This window comes from Leptonotus elevatus, chromosome 17 (genome assembly GCF_054856555.1).
Source record: "Leptonotus elevatus isolate MCC_2025b chromosome 17, RoL_Lele_1.0, whole genome shotgun sequence".
Lineage (NCBI taxonomy): Eukaryota > Metazoa > Chordata > Actinopteri > Syngnathiformes > Syngnathidae > Leptonotus > Leptonotus elevatus.
This window is the reverse complement of record NC_141255.1, coordinates 9,180,666-9,198,730: the sequence shown is the minus strand read 5'-3', so window position 1 is coordinate 9,198,730 and position 18,065 is coordinate 9,180,666. Positions and strand designations below refer to the sequence as shown.

Below are 18,065 nucleotides of genomic sequence, written 5' to 3'. Positions count from 1 at the left end.
GGATGAGACATAGGAAATGTAGGGTGACTAGCTTGAAAAATAAAATTAAGTAAAATAAAAACCAGGTGGTTAGCTCATTTGGGTGAAAATTTACATTAAATAAAGTAAAATAAACAAATGAAATAATTGAATCAATAAAGTTTAATAAAAAAAATATTAATAGAATAATAGAATAAAACAAAAATATTCTAATCAAATCTAAGTAAAATAACAAACAATTCAAGTAAGAACAAATTCCCCATATAAAATGAAACAAAACAGGAAATGGCTGCCATTTTGTTTGAAATAAAAAACGCAGTAAGGGCTCAATCCACCAGAGGTCGCTGTAGCACAATTTATGTATTGTATCTAAATCTGAGGTGTGTACTTTGTGTTCAGTTCAAGAACCACAACATAAAAAATGTATGAAATAATAAAAAGCATTCAAGTAAGAAAAATAAAATGTCAATTAAAACCAAAAAATCGTACCTATTTGGAATAAGGGTTGCTATTGCTGCTTCAGACCTGAATGAAGATGAACAAAACTCCTCTGAATTTTCCTGCAGAAACACAAACAGACAAGTTGAAAGTTTGACACGTTCATTTTGTATTTGTGTCAGACATGATAAAAAACAAATTTGGTGTGATTTTAAGCGATACCACCCCGATGACATGTGGCGAATTAGTCAGCCGCCCAAGCTGCCTCCTTCCCCTGCCAAGCACATCCGGCAGGTGCGACGCCGTTTGCTTTCTTTGAGTGAGCGAGCTGCTCCGACATCACAGCCCACTTTTGAGTTTGACACCATTGTGTCGAAAAAGCCCGCGCTCAGCTCGTCAGGCTCAAACAAGGCAGCTCGAAATGAACACAAGCGTGACGGCGGCAGTTCTGTTCCGGCTCTTTCCTGCCTGCATGGCATCACTAGAATATTCATTACGTGCAACATGAATTGTGCAAATTGCACAGAAGGACGGATGTGGGAGATGGGGGCATATCTTAGGGCCTGAGTATGCTGTTCTTACACCAAACGAATCACTAAAAAAGAAAAAAAAAATCCAACAGTCCCAAATAACACAGGAAGTCAGCCATTTTGGTTTGAAGCAGCCATTTTAAGGTCATTTTAAAGGGCAGCACAAAGATGATTTTGGCTACCAAATGTGAAAGATGCCTTATATGAAATAGGTCAAATCGATCCTTTTTCACCTTTTCTTTTTTAAGTTACAGCTCCTCACCATACCGTCATTTTAGCCAATCAGAAGCCTGAAGAAAGCCATTTCTGAAAACAGTACAGAGTCAGTAAATAGAAGCTAATGGTGGCATACGGTCTTGAGATAGATATGATTTAAATTTGTTCCATGACCAAGCTTTTAACTCAAAACACCTGTACCACATCTCAAAACCTCTTTTCCCATTGAAATGAATAGAAATGCCATTAATCAGTCCCAGCCTGCCTCCCCCCCAAAAAAACACAAAAAAATTGCTGTAATGTGCATTTTAATGAGGAAAAATTGCACCCCATTATATCGTACTTAAAAAAAAACAGTTAATAGAATTGAAAAGAATTAACATGCTTTTGTCACAACATATCAATTGCATGCTACTCATTCTGGTATTGATGCAATGGCCACCTGGGGCCAGTATAAGACTGACGTAGCCAACATTTGAGCTGGAAGCCGCATATGGGAGGCAGTCCTTGCCTAGTTAAAAAACGTAATGGTACAACTGTATGTCATGCACATTTCCGCCATAGAGGCAGAAAATAACGTGAAAACACTTGAGAAAAATCCATGTATTTAAGTCAGATGGCCGCCAGTGACTTTACTTCTCCCAGTGGCGAGTAAGCGGCATTGACAGTTCATGGCAGCAGGGAGTGTCCTGCCTAGAACTCCAGTGGGATTCCAAATGTCTCAACTCGCGTGAGCTCGATAGTATGTCACTAATATTCATTCTACCACAAATATGAAACGTTTAGTTTTTGCCATTGCGTTTTGGGTGGCCAAACGTTGATGCCATAAATCAGCTCATTCTAATAACGCAGCTCCACAAAGGTTCGCCTGGTTCAGGTCCTGCCCGGGAGAGATTCAAAGGCAAAAGTGTCAGAAAGCGGCGATATTGCTTCCCTTCAATGCAGAATAAGCGTGCAAAGTGGACGGCACGAGAGACATGGAGGGTAATGGGCTGATGGAGATGGAGACGCAGCGAGGGAGGATGTGAAGAGGGGAAAACACATTAAGGCTAAAGTGAAAACGAGGAGCTCCATGTGCCACTTTCAGGAAACTCGACACCTCTTTTTCCCCCCTCTGTCTTTTTACCCCCACCACCAGCTGCCTCGCCCTAGAAAATATGATCTCCCTAAATATACAAGCACTCCTGCCACCGTATCACCTCGCATCTTTACAACGGCGGCTTTAAAAGCTTTTGTTGGATCGATTTTCAACTGTTTGCACAGATCAGATGAAAGGATCAAGGTAACATTAAAGCCCCAGGCGGTGATAAATGTGCCCTCGCGCCCCCCTCTTTCATGGCGAATAGTCGAACGATCATCAAACTTTGAAGCAACTCCCTTCCTCTTCACAGGAGGGGGGAGGTTGCACTTCCTGAGCTTAGCCACTAGTCTGTGCTATTGCTCTGCCAAAGCCCAAGATTCCCTTTGTTTCTGGCTGACCCATTTTTCCTCCCTCACCTGTGCCTCCTTCCCCAGCCTCACCAGCTCGCATTGTTAATTAGAAACGGGCATGCGAGCGTTGGGGTGGGTGGGGGCTCCCAAACGTCTGGGTCATCTTCCCAGGTTGTTTGCTGAGTGGGCAGTGAGGGAGGAAGTGAGGCATTAGAGGAGCATGAGAGAAAAACGGTGAGCACTTCAAGCAGCGCCGCAAACAACGGGGAGGGGGGGGACGAGCTGCTGTCTGGAGTCTCGGGAGCGACACGCCGCGCTTTCCACGCACGCTCGCCATCCATCTTGCCCGTTTCATTTTCACTTCTCAGGCCAGAGGAGCGCCGCAGCCGTCTCCGAGGAGTCCGGTTAATAATGTGAGACAGAGTGGATTTAATTAAAGAACGGAGAGAAAGGTAATCACGGAAAGGAGCCTTATATTGCAAGCTCTGTTTTCAGTGCAAGGCGGGGGGGGGGGGGTGTGTAGGGTCATGTTGTGGGATAAAAACACATCAGACAGCACATCATTGTCAGGTGGAGCCCAGACATCTTGTATGAGTTACCAAACACCGCAGCATTCAAGTTGATATTTTACCTCATGTTCCTACCTAGCTAAAAAAATATTTAAATCACTAACTTATTACACTGTGCATTGATTAAAATGGTACCCTAAGGTGACCACTTAAAATCAATTGGGATTGGCGATTTACAGTTTGAAGCAAGTACACTTAGCCTGTATTAAAAAAATTAATAAATTGTTATAGCGGTGGAGGGTTTGAAGCACACTTAGATCAATGCTTGCAACACCAAGCCTAAAAACTAACCAAAAAATATATATACAAAAACTCAAGTTGAAGTACCCCTGTACTTCTAAAAAGTACAATAGCCAACCTTACGTGTTGCTATGGCAACTATGTATCTCCTATTAAGTGGACACGCAAAATATAAAGTTGTGAAAGCCGATATACATAATGAAGTGGATGTCCTCTCAGAAACTGAGCTGCTTTGCCCGATTTTGTTGAGATTTTATTGTTCCAAGAGAATGAGGAAGAACACCTGACAGCGAGGCCAAATACATTTCCGTGCTGCCTTGATGGGTCCGTTCCACAGGAGAGTGCACATTGAGCTGTCACCGGCAAATAAGAACAAATATCCCGCCGTCACAGTGGGATCGCAAAGGCGGAACAACATGACAAATGTCTCCAGGTGGAGGATCAAACTTTTGGATGAGGAATATGATTGCTGGATTTAACAGAATGTTTATGACTGGGCTTGTAGTTCGCCAAGTTTGCAATTAGTTAATCGCTGCTCTGTATTAAATATTTTACTAAACTAAATAATACTTGCATAGCATTCTATTTGTTAGCATTGATGCATCATTTTGTGTTCCAAGCCTTCTTTAACCTTTAACCAGCTTGCGTTCACCTGCGCCCGATCTCATTTCTCGACGAGTCAGCTTTATTTTCAATTCCTGCCAGTGCCGTGTGCACGTGAGATTAAAAAGTGCATTGCTTCTAATTTTATCTCTTTTTCACTCCACGCGGGCGATGTCACCTTTTTTCTGCATCGTCTTTTCATGTTCCCGGCGTCCCAGTGGAGGGCGGCGACCTATCTCATGTTTGCACACGTCTCCTAACCGCCTTCAAATGGTTCCTGCTTAAAACCCGGCACATTCTGACAAAATACATAAATAATCAAGATAAAATCAAATGCGCAGCTCAGTTGTTGCTATGGCAACACCCGAAGAGCTAAATGTAGGTAAAAATAATATCACTTCTATGGACCAGCCGGGACATTGCCCGTAGAGAAGAATGGTTAATAAAATAAAGTCACACTGAATCACCGACACAGAGTTGTCTGGAATGTTAATGGACCAGCCAGGACACCTCCTGTGCTGTGCTTACGTTAGCGACAATGCTAACATCCTCATATTGGCTATTCAAAACAAGATGAATACAAAGTGAATTACTGATGAAGAAACCACAACATCAATCATTCGATTTTGCGAATAGCGAACTGCAATAGGTGGGGGTTGACCCATATTGTCTCGAACTGAAGAAATTGTTTTCTTTCGCAGATGGCCCAACGGGTTTTAAGCAAAGCTAACATTATACTCTCCATGGTTGCAAAGGCTGGCCGTGTTAACCAAGGCACATTGGGGGTTGGAGTGGTACGTCTGCAAAAGGAGGCGGACTGACGTTTGGGAGACGACGCACGCTTTGGCTTACATCCCGTCAGCCAGATGAGAAGGACTGCGAACGCCAGCGACGGTGCATTAAATATGAAGCCAACGCCGGCAGGCTCCAAGCTTAGCATAAAAAGTGGAAGCGAGGGGTAAACAGCTCGTCTGGCTTGGCCCAGAGGGTCTTCCTTTTTATTTATTTTTTATTTTTTAAGAGAGTTCAGGGCAATAACTATTTGCTGTGGGTTCAATCCTGTTATGGTGCTGGTCAAATCGACTCCAAGTTACACCTAACCATTAAGCCATTGTAGCAAATACAACACCTGAAGAAAGTAATGTCAAGAAAAGGCACAGTAAAAACAACCGTGAACGGATGTGGAATGCTAGTGAGTATTTATTAGGGATGAGCGAGAACAGCAACATCTGTATCTGTTCGACCATCTAAATTATCTGTATCTCTATTCGGAGTGGGTGTGGCATAAACTGGAAGTGGGCGTGGTTTAAGCAGAGGTGGGCCTGGTTTAACAAAAATGGGTGCAGCTTTACTTTATTACTGTATCATTTAGTATGAAATTGAAACTCCCCCGAAAAAGTTAGTCTGAAATTGATATGGATGGATCAAAAGTTTCTATATTTTTTGCTTATTTGAATAGCCTAATAAAGATTCAAATCAATGCTTTTGATCACAAAAGAATAACTATTTTTCCCAAAAAGTTTTTATGAACTCAGAAAATGTATGTGTATGAATAAATATTTACAGAACAGTCTGAGAATTGAGATTCACTTTTTTTTAAATCACAATAGTAAGGGAACTATTTAGAACATGTTTTTTTTTTATGACTCAGAACAGGAATCTTTTTTAAGTGTACGAATAAATAATTACATAATAGTCTGAACATTTATATTCAGTTTTTTTTTAAATCACAATAGTAAAGAAACTATTTACAGAACAAGTTTGTTTTATAAACTTGGGAAAATACTGCTGAATGCAGCATATACAGCAGGAAATAATGATCTATTATGTGAATGAGATTTATTTTTCTATTGTTTTTATTTTGTTTTCAATGTTTTATTTACTTTTTAGTACCTAAAATTATTAAAGGGTGTTAAGCTGTGTGTGTAAAGCTTAATTTGCAATATTTATATATTTAAGGACTGCAGTGAGGGGGAATTTTTTTTAATATGTATTGATTTGTAGTGTGTTCAGTTGTGCATGCAAGTGCTTTTACCAGCTAAATAAAAACAAACTTAGGACGCCAGTGTGAGAGACTGATGCTACACGAACCAAGCTCTGCCTTGTCAAGAGTGCTGTGACTGCACAGCGTTCCAAAACAAGTTCACCACGTAACTTTGACAACCATACAAAACTAAATACGAGTGGGCTGAAGAAAATTACGGACCAAAAGATAATGAATTACTCTCCGTGTGCCAGAAGACGACGCCGCGTGGACAAATCCTCTATCTCACTCTCTGCCTGTGTGCCGCGCGCCGTGGAGAGGAGGGATGGGCCGGGCTTTCCTTCAGCACGGATATTAAGGAAGTCTATCCGTGTTATATTCGTATCCGGGAAAAATCACTTATCAGTACCTGATACTCGTCATGTTGTACGACTATCCGGCTCACCCCTTGTATTTATGAATTAAGTTGGAAGAGTAAAAATTTATTTTAAGAAATGGCACAGTAAGTCAATCATTGTGGTTTGAGGAAGCAATTTTGAATTCCATTTCATTAATTTACAAGGATCCTTCATCGACAAAATTGAACCTTGTATACAAGAAAGTGGGACAAACCCTCATGCGAGTTATTGTGATTAATAATAAATAAATGTTGATGACTCGCCGTAAAACAAGAAAGCATTTGGAAAATTTTGGACCCCAAAGCCAGAAAGCCAGAAATGCCAAGAAATGTGGCTTTACATCATTTTGTGTGAGCAAACATTGATGCTTAGTTTGTAGGCATCATCATGTGGATGGGAAAATCCAAACATATGGTGTTCCACAGGATTCAATTCTGGGGCCTCTGCTGTTTTCATTGTATCTGCTGACCATGGGTTCCATCTTAAGTTTTAAAGTGCTCTATAAATATAGTTGACTTGAGTAATTGGAGTCAGTGTTTTTATTTGCTGATGATTTATAACGCCATGCAGCCATTGAAATATTCTGTGTTGTTGAGATAACACGCTCTAAGTGTGACAAACATAAACCGCAATATTTACACAAGCTACCATTTTCGCCACACCTGATTGTCCATTTGGAAGTGAACTGACGGGACAGAGATGGGCATCTGCCTCTCAACACGCACCAAAGGGGCCCCCGTCGATGAGACGCGAAAGGGACAGCGACAAGCACTTAGCCAGTCCCTCTGCAACCGCTCCTATTTCCCTCCTCTTATCTAAAGTGACAAGAGGGATCTTACACGCTCCCCCCGTACTCACACATACACCCTACGCCCAAGGCTCATCCCGCATTATCTCCAAGTGTACCAGCGCCATGAGCTATCTAACTCTCCCCTTTTCCTCCTCTGCCTATCTAAAAATATGCTAAGGCGGCCAAGTGGAAATGCAGAACACACCTTTCAAACGGGCATGCGATGGACTGAGACGCCGAACGTAAAGTGACAAAACGTGAACGACGGCTGGCTGAGGCGCTAATGAGGTATCGATCGCTCGCACTGATGCTCGCTCGTTTGCTCGCTCGAGCCCACCTTGCATAAAGCGCCATCTGCACAACGAGCCCTGCTGTTTTCAACACATGAACTCAAAAAAGGAGGTTCCTCATTTACATTTCTAACTATAGAGACTCAAAAAAAAAGCTAATATAACTACATGAATATGTATCAAATGTAAACACAAGCTGGAGTTCAGAATGCGGCACATGAAGGATGTGATAGCAGCTTGGATTCCAGATTTTTTTTTTTATAGCATTTCCACATACTGTACAGCAAACCCCTTGTTCACGAGGGATAGGGACCAAGCCCTGCCAAGAATGGAGAAAATCTGCAAGTGATTCACCACCAAAACGGATTTGTAATTGCCTATAGATGCCATAAGACTGGTATTACATTGATTATTTATATTGTGGTAAAAATACATCAATAAATCATAATGTTACATAAACAATATCAAGTTCAGTAGTTAAAAATTAAGATATTCGGATACGAGATGACCTTACATGTTTTTGCATTTTGAATAATTGGTTGTAGAATTTGAAACCATTTTGAAAATTGACCCACAGCATAATAGGAAGGTTAATCAGTGACATAAAAAAAAACACAACTAAATTAATGCAACAAATGTGAGTATTATTTCAGCAGTATTTTAAATGCTGGACTAATGAACCAAACGGGTCATATGTGCCAAGCTGACTTGGCCCGCCCCTTAACGAGACCCTGCTCAATTAAAACATGCACACATTTTGCACAAACCCCAGGGAGGTTTATATTGGTATGTTTATCCTACGCTGGCTTGACTTCTTGGGCCTTGAGCCCCCCCACATAATGAACCTGGGAAGACGATCTTTCGCGCAAAATCAATAGTGGCGAGCTCCTTTAAAACCCTCAACTCGGGAGTCTTACGGTGCCCCAGAATACATTAGAGCCTCTAACTACTGTAGGGTGTGAGGAATAAGAATGTAGTGCGTGCATCCATCCCACATTTTATGTATCACCCTTATCAGCCGCTCGCGGAACATTAATCAGATGCTACAGTTTTATTAAGGGTCATCAATAAATCCAGACCGGGCTATGAAGTCAAAATGGGGATGTAATAATCATTCTGAGCACTTCATTTGGCTGCAGTGTTGTCAAAACAACGCAGCAACATGCTTCAGAACTCATCATGTAAAATGCACAGGAAATTGTTTTTTTAGGCAGCCATATTAGGCACATTCTGTGAGTTTTTGTCATTGTGTGTGGTGAGTGTGGCAGTGACGTATGTTAAAATACAAAACTACCAAATTTGAGGCTAAACCAATTTGAAGATGGGCGACTCAATTGTGAATAGTTTCAATTTCATCATTTTGAAACGTATTTACATGTTCATGTTTTTGAGCATACAGAAGGTTTTGATGCAGCTTCTGACATGAAGAGGTGGCTTAAGGCAATGGTAGTTATGACAAAAATGGCCAGCAGGTGACAGCAGACTATAAAAGATCAGCCAGGGCCAAGTTGCAACAAGCTCTTTTTGTCAGTGTTTTCATTAGGAATGTGAATATTGATTAAACTTAGCTATATTCTAATGGTAATTGCTGCAAAATTGAAACAGATACAAATATATTTTTTTTCCTGATGAAAATCATGTTTTGATAGTAGTAGAACACAATATTCTGTGGGCCTTGCAAAATCAGTCAAAATCAGCCGGGAGCAAAGGAGATTGCTTCTGTGAAAATGGCTGGGAGTGAATGAGTTAAGAGACTCATTAGCACACCCTAGTGGCTGAAATGCACAAATGCAATACTGATCCTATTGCTTTCAAACATGCAGCTTTGATTTGTTTTTAGAATTGTATCAATCAGTGCCTCCCAAGTACTTTAAAATGTCATTTCTTCAACTATTATGGTGTACAGTAACTCCCTTGGCCGTCACACAGTCGCGTACAGAATGTGCTTGGCTTGTTAAGTGCTTTCCAGCTGCCTTTGAAGCTCCAAGTTGCAGCAAGTGCACATGCAAGAAAACGGCTCGCCCCACTGTCCCCCCATTAACTAATTGGCAGTATTGTGTGCGCAGCATGGGACGAGGGAAGGAAGAGGAAACAGTCGTCTTCAAAAGACTGCAAGACAAGCTGACAGTCCCCATGTGTCTCCTTTCACATTTGCGCTCTAATTTAGCGACAACTTCTTAAACAACCTGCTGAAATGCGCACTTTTAGTGATAAAGTGACACCGTGCTGGCGCACCGGAACTTCTGCAATAACTCCACGCTGACATCTTGAAAGTCGGTCCATGTATATTGCACGCTGTTAGTGTGGCATATGTGTGCAAATTAAACGGCGCGCGTGAAGCTCACGGCTGCTTGATTGCATAAAGAGATCCATTTTTCCCAGTAGGCCTGATACAATGCGTGAGCTGGCGTGTATGACATGGCATGGAAAGCTATCTACACCGATCAAGACGACGCAATATGTTAAAGCACACCACGTACAGTTGTTTGTCACATGACAGATTGAGTAACAGTGACTTCCTGTGGCTTTGTGGTTCTACCCATGATGAGCTAAACCAGTGGTTAAACTTTTTTCTTTTTAAATGCGCTTTCAGCAAACCCTTCTATTTTGAAAATTTAAACTTTTTTTTTTTTCAAATTCAAGACATACAGTACGTATAGGGTTTACTGGTGAATAAAATGAAAAAGGAGCGCAGCCTTTTCATCAAGTCTGGTTCTCTTCACCTTGAATTCAGAAAGTGTTGTGTTCTTGTATTCCCTATCTTCTATGCAACTTAAGGAAGTGTTCCTTCAGTTATTCTAGATAGATAGTTGTGCTGGAGTTGAATTGCTCAACTTGGCATTGCAAAAATATGCAGTTAGAATACTGACTCAACTAATCTATACAGCAGCACTGTTTTCTTAAAATGGAACCCAAGGGCAGCAGATAAAAGGAATGGAATGGAATAGCAGAGGCTCCAGAATTGAACCTTGTGGAACACCATATGTTCTGTTATACATGTGAATTCATATTGCACATATGTATTTGTTCAACCACTTTCTTTATATGCAGATAAGAGCGGAGCGCACCAAATTCCCTGCAGCACAGATAGGCCAAGCAATGAAGCGTGATCACCTGCAGCCAATGATGGCCAAGCAGGCCGTATCAGCACAAATCATTTGAATCGGGTGCATGTCTTGACCTCCGCGAAGCACTAGACTGACTCACTAAACCCATGGGGTTCGATTGAACCTAGGTTAAAGGCGTATTCAAGAATCTTCTCGAAAAGTAAAAGCCAAACGACTGTTTGTCTTTTTTTTTCTTTTTTTTTTGTGTATGCGGAAGATCATCCTTCCAGCTCTACTGCTCGTCCGGGGGAAACGCCTACACTGTAAAAATGGGGAGTGACATTTACTTGGAAAAAGCCTAGTAAAGGTTGATGCATTCAGAAGTTCTAAGTAAATGTTACATAGCGTTTAACTAGAATTTCTGATGTGAACAAAATTTAGATTTTTTTTCAAGTAAATCCTGACATACTGCAAGCTCATCTGCAGCCAGCCTCACTTCATAGACGGATGTCCTCTTGCTGCTCTTTTCAAAGTATGCGGTGAGATTGTTGGAGCTACAACGATGAATGGCTGAGTCCGAAGCTCACCGGCTACATGCTACAAACACTCAAAGTGCGCATAGGAACGAGCACACACGACGTAGTTACGGCAGCGTGATTGACGCGGCTGAGTACCAATCGTTAAGATGATCCACCTGGAAGACGCAGGGACAATAGATCCTTGAATACAGCTTTAAGAACGCACTGGTCTAAACAGACTGATTGATAAAAAAAAACAACTCACAAATTGGGGCTCATGCTTCTTTATTTGACTGATGACATAAGTGATGGCTTTTTTGCTGTAGCTAAAACAGTTGTTTCCTTTGGTGCTTTTTTTGTTTTTTTTACATGCTCAGCACATCCTCCGGAGGATTTAGATCGCCAGAGAGAAAGTGCTGACTAATCCTTATCCTTAAATGTATTCACGTTCAATAAAAGCTATTCATCAGCTTAAAACCGCCTTTAAGTTCAAACTAAATGCGAACCACCTGGGAGGCTCGGTTGACGGGAGGACAGCGTTTGCTCAGCGGCGAGGATGGAGGTAAGTGCGTGTGTGTGTAATGATGTCAGTTCTTGGCAAATCATCCATATTGATTACTGATTGTGCAACACAGCACGAGAGTAAGAGTGGATCAACCGTGATGCATCAATAGTCAGGGCATGGAACTGGAGTTGACATGCATGGACCAGTCAAATAAAACCACTTGGCATCCCACCAGGCATTCATTGAGTGAAGGTATTGTATATGTGGAGGCTCCATAAAAGTTCAAGTTCTAATATAACACTGGAGAAAATATTTTTTGGGGGGAAGAGGAGGGGAGGGATTCCATTGAGTTAGATTGAGGTTTTTATGCTGATTAACTAATTCACTCCCAGATATTTTCACTGAAGCAAGCCCCTTCACTTTTTGCAAGGCCCACAGAATATTGTGTGCTATTGCTATAAAACATGGAACCAAAAGAAAGATTTTAATCAGGAAAAAAATATTATATTTCTGTCTGTTTCCGTTTTGCAGCAATTAGCGTCATTCATCATTTCATCTTTATTCACAAATCTGTTTAGAACTGTGTGTAAATTAGCTTTTTTTTTTACATGGCCCTGGTTGATCTCTTATACTCTTTTTTCCTTATACATTTTTGTAATTAATAAAAACATTTCACCCGTTCTCTGCAGTCCAGAGGCTGCATCAAAGCCTTCTGTATGCTCTAACATTAAAAAAAAAAAAAAAAAAAAAACTATAAATATGTCTTTGGGACAATTAAAACATTTAAAATAGAACGCATTCATACGTTTTTTTGGGTGCAAATTAATTAAAACCAAAATTGGCATGTTGGTTCCAAAATTGCAGTTTCTAGAACATCAAGTTTCAGATGACTTACTGAAGTGTTGAGGAATAAACTCACAACCTTCAGCTTTGGAGACTGCCACACTACCTACCACCTGAGCTATGCCACTCCTGCTATTTGCCTATACCCAAGAGGAGACCAAAAACAATGAGTTACGAAGATTCCAGCTGACACGAGCGATATGCTAACACATAGCAGGAGGTGGCTCAGGGAGTAGATCGGCGGTCTCCCAACCTGAAGTTGTAGGTTTATTCTTCAACCCTCAAGTGACTTTTTTTTCCAATTATTCTAAAACTGAGTGTATTTGTTCCCACTCTAAATAGCGCCAAATTTACTCTACAGAATTTACTGTGTATACTATGTATATTGTATTTCATAAACGAAAAAGCATACATCATATAGCTGAAAAAGTTGACAGAGTTCAGTTTTGGATTCAGAACCCAAAAAATTGTTAAAAAGAGCTGTCAGACCTAATGAAACTAATTGTGTTCGCCATTGTTATAAGGTCAATTTTAGTGAATGATTCTATGAGAAAGAAATGACACTTCTTCCAAAGAATTCAGAAATGTAACAACAATTTTGCCCCATGTTGAGATGTGAAGTCCTGATACGAACACCAAATTTCACCGCAACCAGAATAAAACCGTGACGTGTCCGTATAAAAAATAAATAAAAAATCCCTGACGGCAGAGCATCCAACGCAACCGATGTCTTAGCAGCTACAACGGACAACGGTAGGCCTAGTGCATGTCAGACTTTCATTCCAGTCGAGTAGACGGCAGTTGTGTTCCGTCATTTGAACACAATTTGACATTTTTGTGCAACCTTACATAGTCTTGCATAATCTGCGGTAGCCTAACTAGCAGGGTACCGAGACAGCCAATTTTGTGGTAGCCAGACCAGATATGTGCATATTTATTTACACACACACACACGCACGCAGTGTTTTGCCTGTAGGCTGCAGCTGCAGATGGTTGCGTGCGGCGGCAACGGCCTTCCCGGAGGGTCTCCGGAGGAACCGCAAGTTGAAGCTCCGACTCGGAACATCACACGTCAAAACTGTCGACTTTTTTTGACTGCCGTATTGCGAGGGTTGCTCTCCAAACGCCATGAAGTAAAGTATGAAAACTCCCATCACTTGGATTTCTATTCCTTTTTCTGTGCGCATGTGTGTGTTGCAGACAAACGACACAACATAAGCATCAATTATCCCGGTAAACAAGTTTGGCCATGTAGAACATTCAATTACGTATTAAACATTAATAGCTGGGGCGTAATTCACCCATCCATTAGATCGTGTTAAACACGGACACTCAATCTTCTTAATAGAGCGTGAGTGACTTGGGAGCTTTTTTTTCCCCCCAAGCATGAATTTAATCAGGGAATAATAATGGTGTGATCGGGTGGCAGTTTGTTCCACAGAGGCCTTGAATCACGCTACTAATGGGCAGCAAATGTAATTTAGAAAAGAAAGGCGACCGGTAAAATCAAAGTATGTCCATGAATCGCACAAAACAACACTCACATAGACAAACGCGTATCGAACAGCTAGCCATCCATCTAGAGGAATGGAGGTCCACTTCTCCTCTAGGAAGTCTTGTGACCACAGTATGTGTGGTACACGTACCACTAGATATAAGCAGGCTATCAATAATGGTACACCGAAGAATTACTGCTAAAGGACAGTTCAGTTGTACAGTAGTTAACTTTTTAAGAGCAATATATTTAATTGAGAGTTGGTTGCTTTTAAACTTTAATTTAGCTATGATTTTAACTAAATCATTTTTATTTATTTATTTATTTTTGTAATTCTGTTGTATGAATGGCAATAGGTGGATACGCAGGCTTACGGCAACTTCTACAATGTAACGGAAGAGCATTTAATTGTACTATAATAGATAGATGACAAAGATATGCAGTTGTGCGATACGATACGAGTTCTGTGACTCAAAACATTCTTATCTCATATCATCTTGTACCACTGAAAATATTGGGGAAAAAAGTTTGAAACGCCTCTTTTTAATGAAGAAATACCAACTATTTGTCAAAATGTCGCATGTAATTCTCAGTCAGACTTTTTCTTTAATTTTTCTTTTTCTTTTTCTTTTTTTTTGCTATGACTTGTGAGCTCAATGCACTTTATGGTGGCTGTGTACGCTGAGAAGGGTTAAACCACAACATAGCTGCTAATCAAATTAGCAATAGGCTAGTGGACTGAAATGCTAAGATATGGTTGTTTTAAATATGAACAGAAATTTTCTTTGTTTTCTGTTAAGTTTTAGAGTAAACTTCTACTGGGAATGGCAATAAACTGCATGAAGCCTCCTTTGGGAAAAAATTGTTAACTTTTTGCCAAAATGCTGCTATTGAACAGCATTATAATAGAAAAGCTGTTAGTAAAAAAAATAAAAAAATAAAAAACCACAATAGAAACAATCCTGACTTGATTTTCCCGCCATTGAACCTGATTGATGGTATTTCCACTTGGCAAGACACAATTACGGTGCGCATGCAGGCAGGCCCAGCACAATTGCCAGCATCCCGCGGCATTATTATCTCAGCCGGAGCCTTTTCGGTTTCTCACAAAGCCCCCGTGAGGTGTCAGGGTTGAGCTTGCACAAGCCCGGGTGTCGTACCGTTTTGCCGGCCGAGCTCTGCCACCAGAAATAACGACGAGGGGGAAAAAAGCGGCTGAAATAATTGGAGATTCCTGTTTATTCGGAGCCCTATTGTTAGATGGGTGTATTACTAAAAGGGCACATAATTAAGCCTTTACAACTGCATTACAAGGAAATTAGTTTTTGCAGCAACCTATTTTTATCCAGCTTTCAATTGAATGTTGAACAATTTGTGTTTAAAAGGAAAATGGGGGGAATAAAAGCATCCGACAATGAAGTTTACTGCTAATGACTATTCCGCACGTCATGCAACGTCTATTCTTACATAAGAGCTAGAAAAAAACATGGAGTACGAGCTCATCAAAACTCCTTATTGCTAATGAGCGCCATACAACTCTGGATGGTCCAAGACTGCTGATACCCGCTAGTACTTTTAATTTCCTCCAAAATATTTTTAAAGAAAGTCCTATATATCACCATAAAGCAATTTTCAGTTTTGCTAATTCTTATTTTCTACTTCCTGATCGTACAACTGGTATTGGCTGCCCTCAAATAAGGCTGGGTACCTGGTATCAGTATTCGCTCATCCCTACACAAAAGCAAAAAGTTTTAACTTCATTTTCTGTCCTATTACACTTGAGACAAAATGAGCCATCGTGTGACATGGAATGTTTTGAAAATTCGGACCCATAATCTATAAAATTTGGTTGACAGGTCTATCGTGAGCAGGCCCACAAAGAAGTGTCATGAACCCATTCCCTCACGGAAACAGGAAGTCTGCCATTTTGGTTTGGAAAGGCCATTTTTGGGCCATTTTGCCCATGTATCCTACGTTTCATCGTCAAACACAAAACTGATAACTGGACCAAACGTAAGTCTGCATCCCCTCCTGGCAAAAATGTACGACTGCAATAACTCATGCACCCAACTTTTGCATGTCCCCTCGTTCATCATCCCTCTCAGTTTTAATTTTGACATTATAATGTAATGCTCCCGTCATGGAGGACATGACATTTTGGTCCAATGCCAGAATATTATTTGTTGGCATAGGCGGTGGTGAGGAAAAATGCTTGCGAGCAAAATCTCCATATGTCGGCATCCCATAATAAGTGGGATGCATGAGCTTGAGGTCACACTACTAAATCAAAAGAGTTGGTGATTAACGAAGTTGGGCCGCTGACAGGAACCTAAGCCCAAACCAATAACTCTGGACGCTGAATTTAATGTTGCTCCGAGAGAAGCTGTGAATCACCCACTTTACATTTTTCACTCTCTGCATTAATATCGTTGGAAGATGTTCCTGGAAGAGCGCCGTACTCGCACCTTTTGACTTTTTTGAGTTTCACAGCGAGAGACGACAGCAACAGTCCGCACAAAAGGTGTCGATTACACCAGTGACTTTTCCTCCAACTTTTTTAACACGTTTATCGACGTTTTTATATTTAGAGTGGTGAATTACATCCCTTGAAAGTGTGATGAACACCAATTAACAAGCTTTCAGCTTGAGGAAAGTGTGAGTCTCTCGACTCACTGCACATCGCGTCCCCCAAGTTGCTTCAGAGAAAGCAAAGTCAGATTTTTTTTTAATGCCTCCTGTAAAATTGTGATTTTTGCCACCCCCTCCGCAAGTGCAAACCTCCTGTTTACCCTCGCTGTCTTCCTCGCTGGTTTTACAAAAATAAGCTCACGGCGAATCGTGCTCTGCTCAACAGTCTTATCCCAAGCTTTCACTTGGACTTGTCAAAATCCTAACAAAGCTGAATAAACCATGAAACCTCTCTCCAAATGCAGCAACACTAACGTTTTGGATGTCGGCTGACTTCCTAGAACACGTTTTCTGAAACTTTATTGAGTAAGGATCATATTTTTTTGTTGAGCTTTTCGAGATACGAGCTGCCATTCGTTCGACTTATTGCCATGACTTGCGAGCGCAAACTTGATATACATTAACACTACCCCCCTGATACATTTGTATTTAGTGAACACAACATAGCACCTGCACATTTTGGAGGGAACGCGTTTGTGTCTTCATTGACAAAGAGTGAACGACACAATCTCCACCTGACATTCAGAAGGAATAGAAAAACTATAACCACCAGTCATTTAACCAAAACACATACCACTTTTAGCGTCCTCACTAACTAGTTTCCTGCAACGGAGTGAGCGGTGCCAGTGCGGCAGATGGACCGACCGCCCGGCAAACTGACTCACGACCTTCCGAGAACCTGGGCCGTGGATTCCGTCCAGTCTTCATCATTTTCGTCGTCCTCATCAAACGGTCGGCCAAAAGGGAGGCAAGACAACTTGTTGTTCTCAAAGGAGATAGTGTTACTAAAAAGATGGTGCCACTCGTCTGTAATATACTGTAAAGATTAAAAATCCTACCTTTAGCTCTAAAACTAAACCTAAAAAAAGACAATGACACCTTGTATATGTAAAGCAACCACAACCAAGATGTTACTTTTTGGCAGGGCAATGCTGGAATGGATTAATGGCATTTCCATTCGTTTGAATAGGAACAAATGCTTTGGGTAGTGAAAGACCGATCATGTTTTTGCTTTGTTTTTTCCAGAGCCGATACAGATTATTGATAGTCAAAAAGGCCAATAACCAATATTTGAAGTCCATATTCATTTGGAGGTAAAAGTGAAAGTATTGATCTAAAAAAACTTGCAGCACTTGACTTTGCTGAAATGACTTTAACGACATGTTAATCAGTTTTTCAGATTTGCAACATGATTAAGTTTAGTCTCAGTTTAGTTTCAGTCTTGTTTAAAAATTATAACTGACTAAATAAAGATTTAAAAAATTCTAGATAATACAAATTTTATTCTTTCACTTATCATTCTTTAAAGTTATAAAAATCCCCCTAAAATGTGCCATCAACATAACAACTGGCAATGGGAGATGCCAGCAGAGACAAAAATGAAAATGAAAAAAAAAAAACAATGCAAAGATGCAGCAAAATGATTGGCCCCCGATAATCAGCAGATAATCGGTCTATCATTAGTTTTGAGCTAAGATTGGTTTGAGCTATGGGCATGTTC

General features: G+C 40.7%; 1 protein-coding gene across 23 annotated transcripts in view; it reads right to left on the bottom strand.

Moving 5' to 3' along the window:
- ptprda (protein tyrosine phosphatase receptor type Da) overlaps nt 1-18,065 on the bottom strand; it is a 236,499-nt gene that overhangs the window by 149,624 nt on the left and 68,810 nt on the right. For all 23 annotated transcript variants that reach the window (XM_086058898.1, XM_086058901.1, XM_086058902.1 and 20 more), the window contains exon 5: nt 469-539. The gene's annotated coding sequence lies outside the window, so the exon portion shown is untranslated. The remainder of the gene's footprint in view (nt 1-468; nt 540-18,065) is intronic.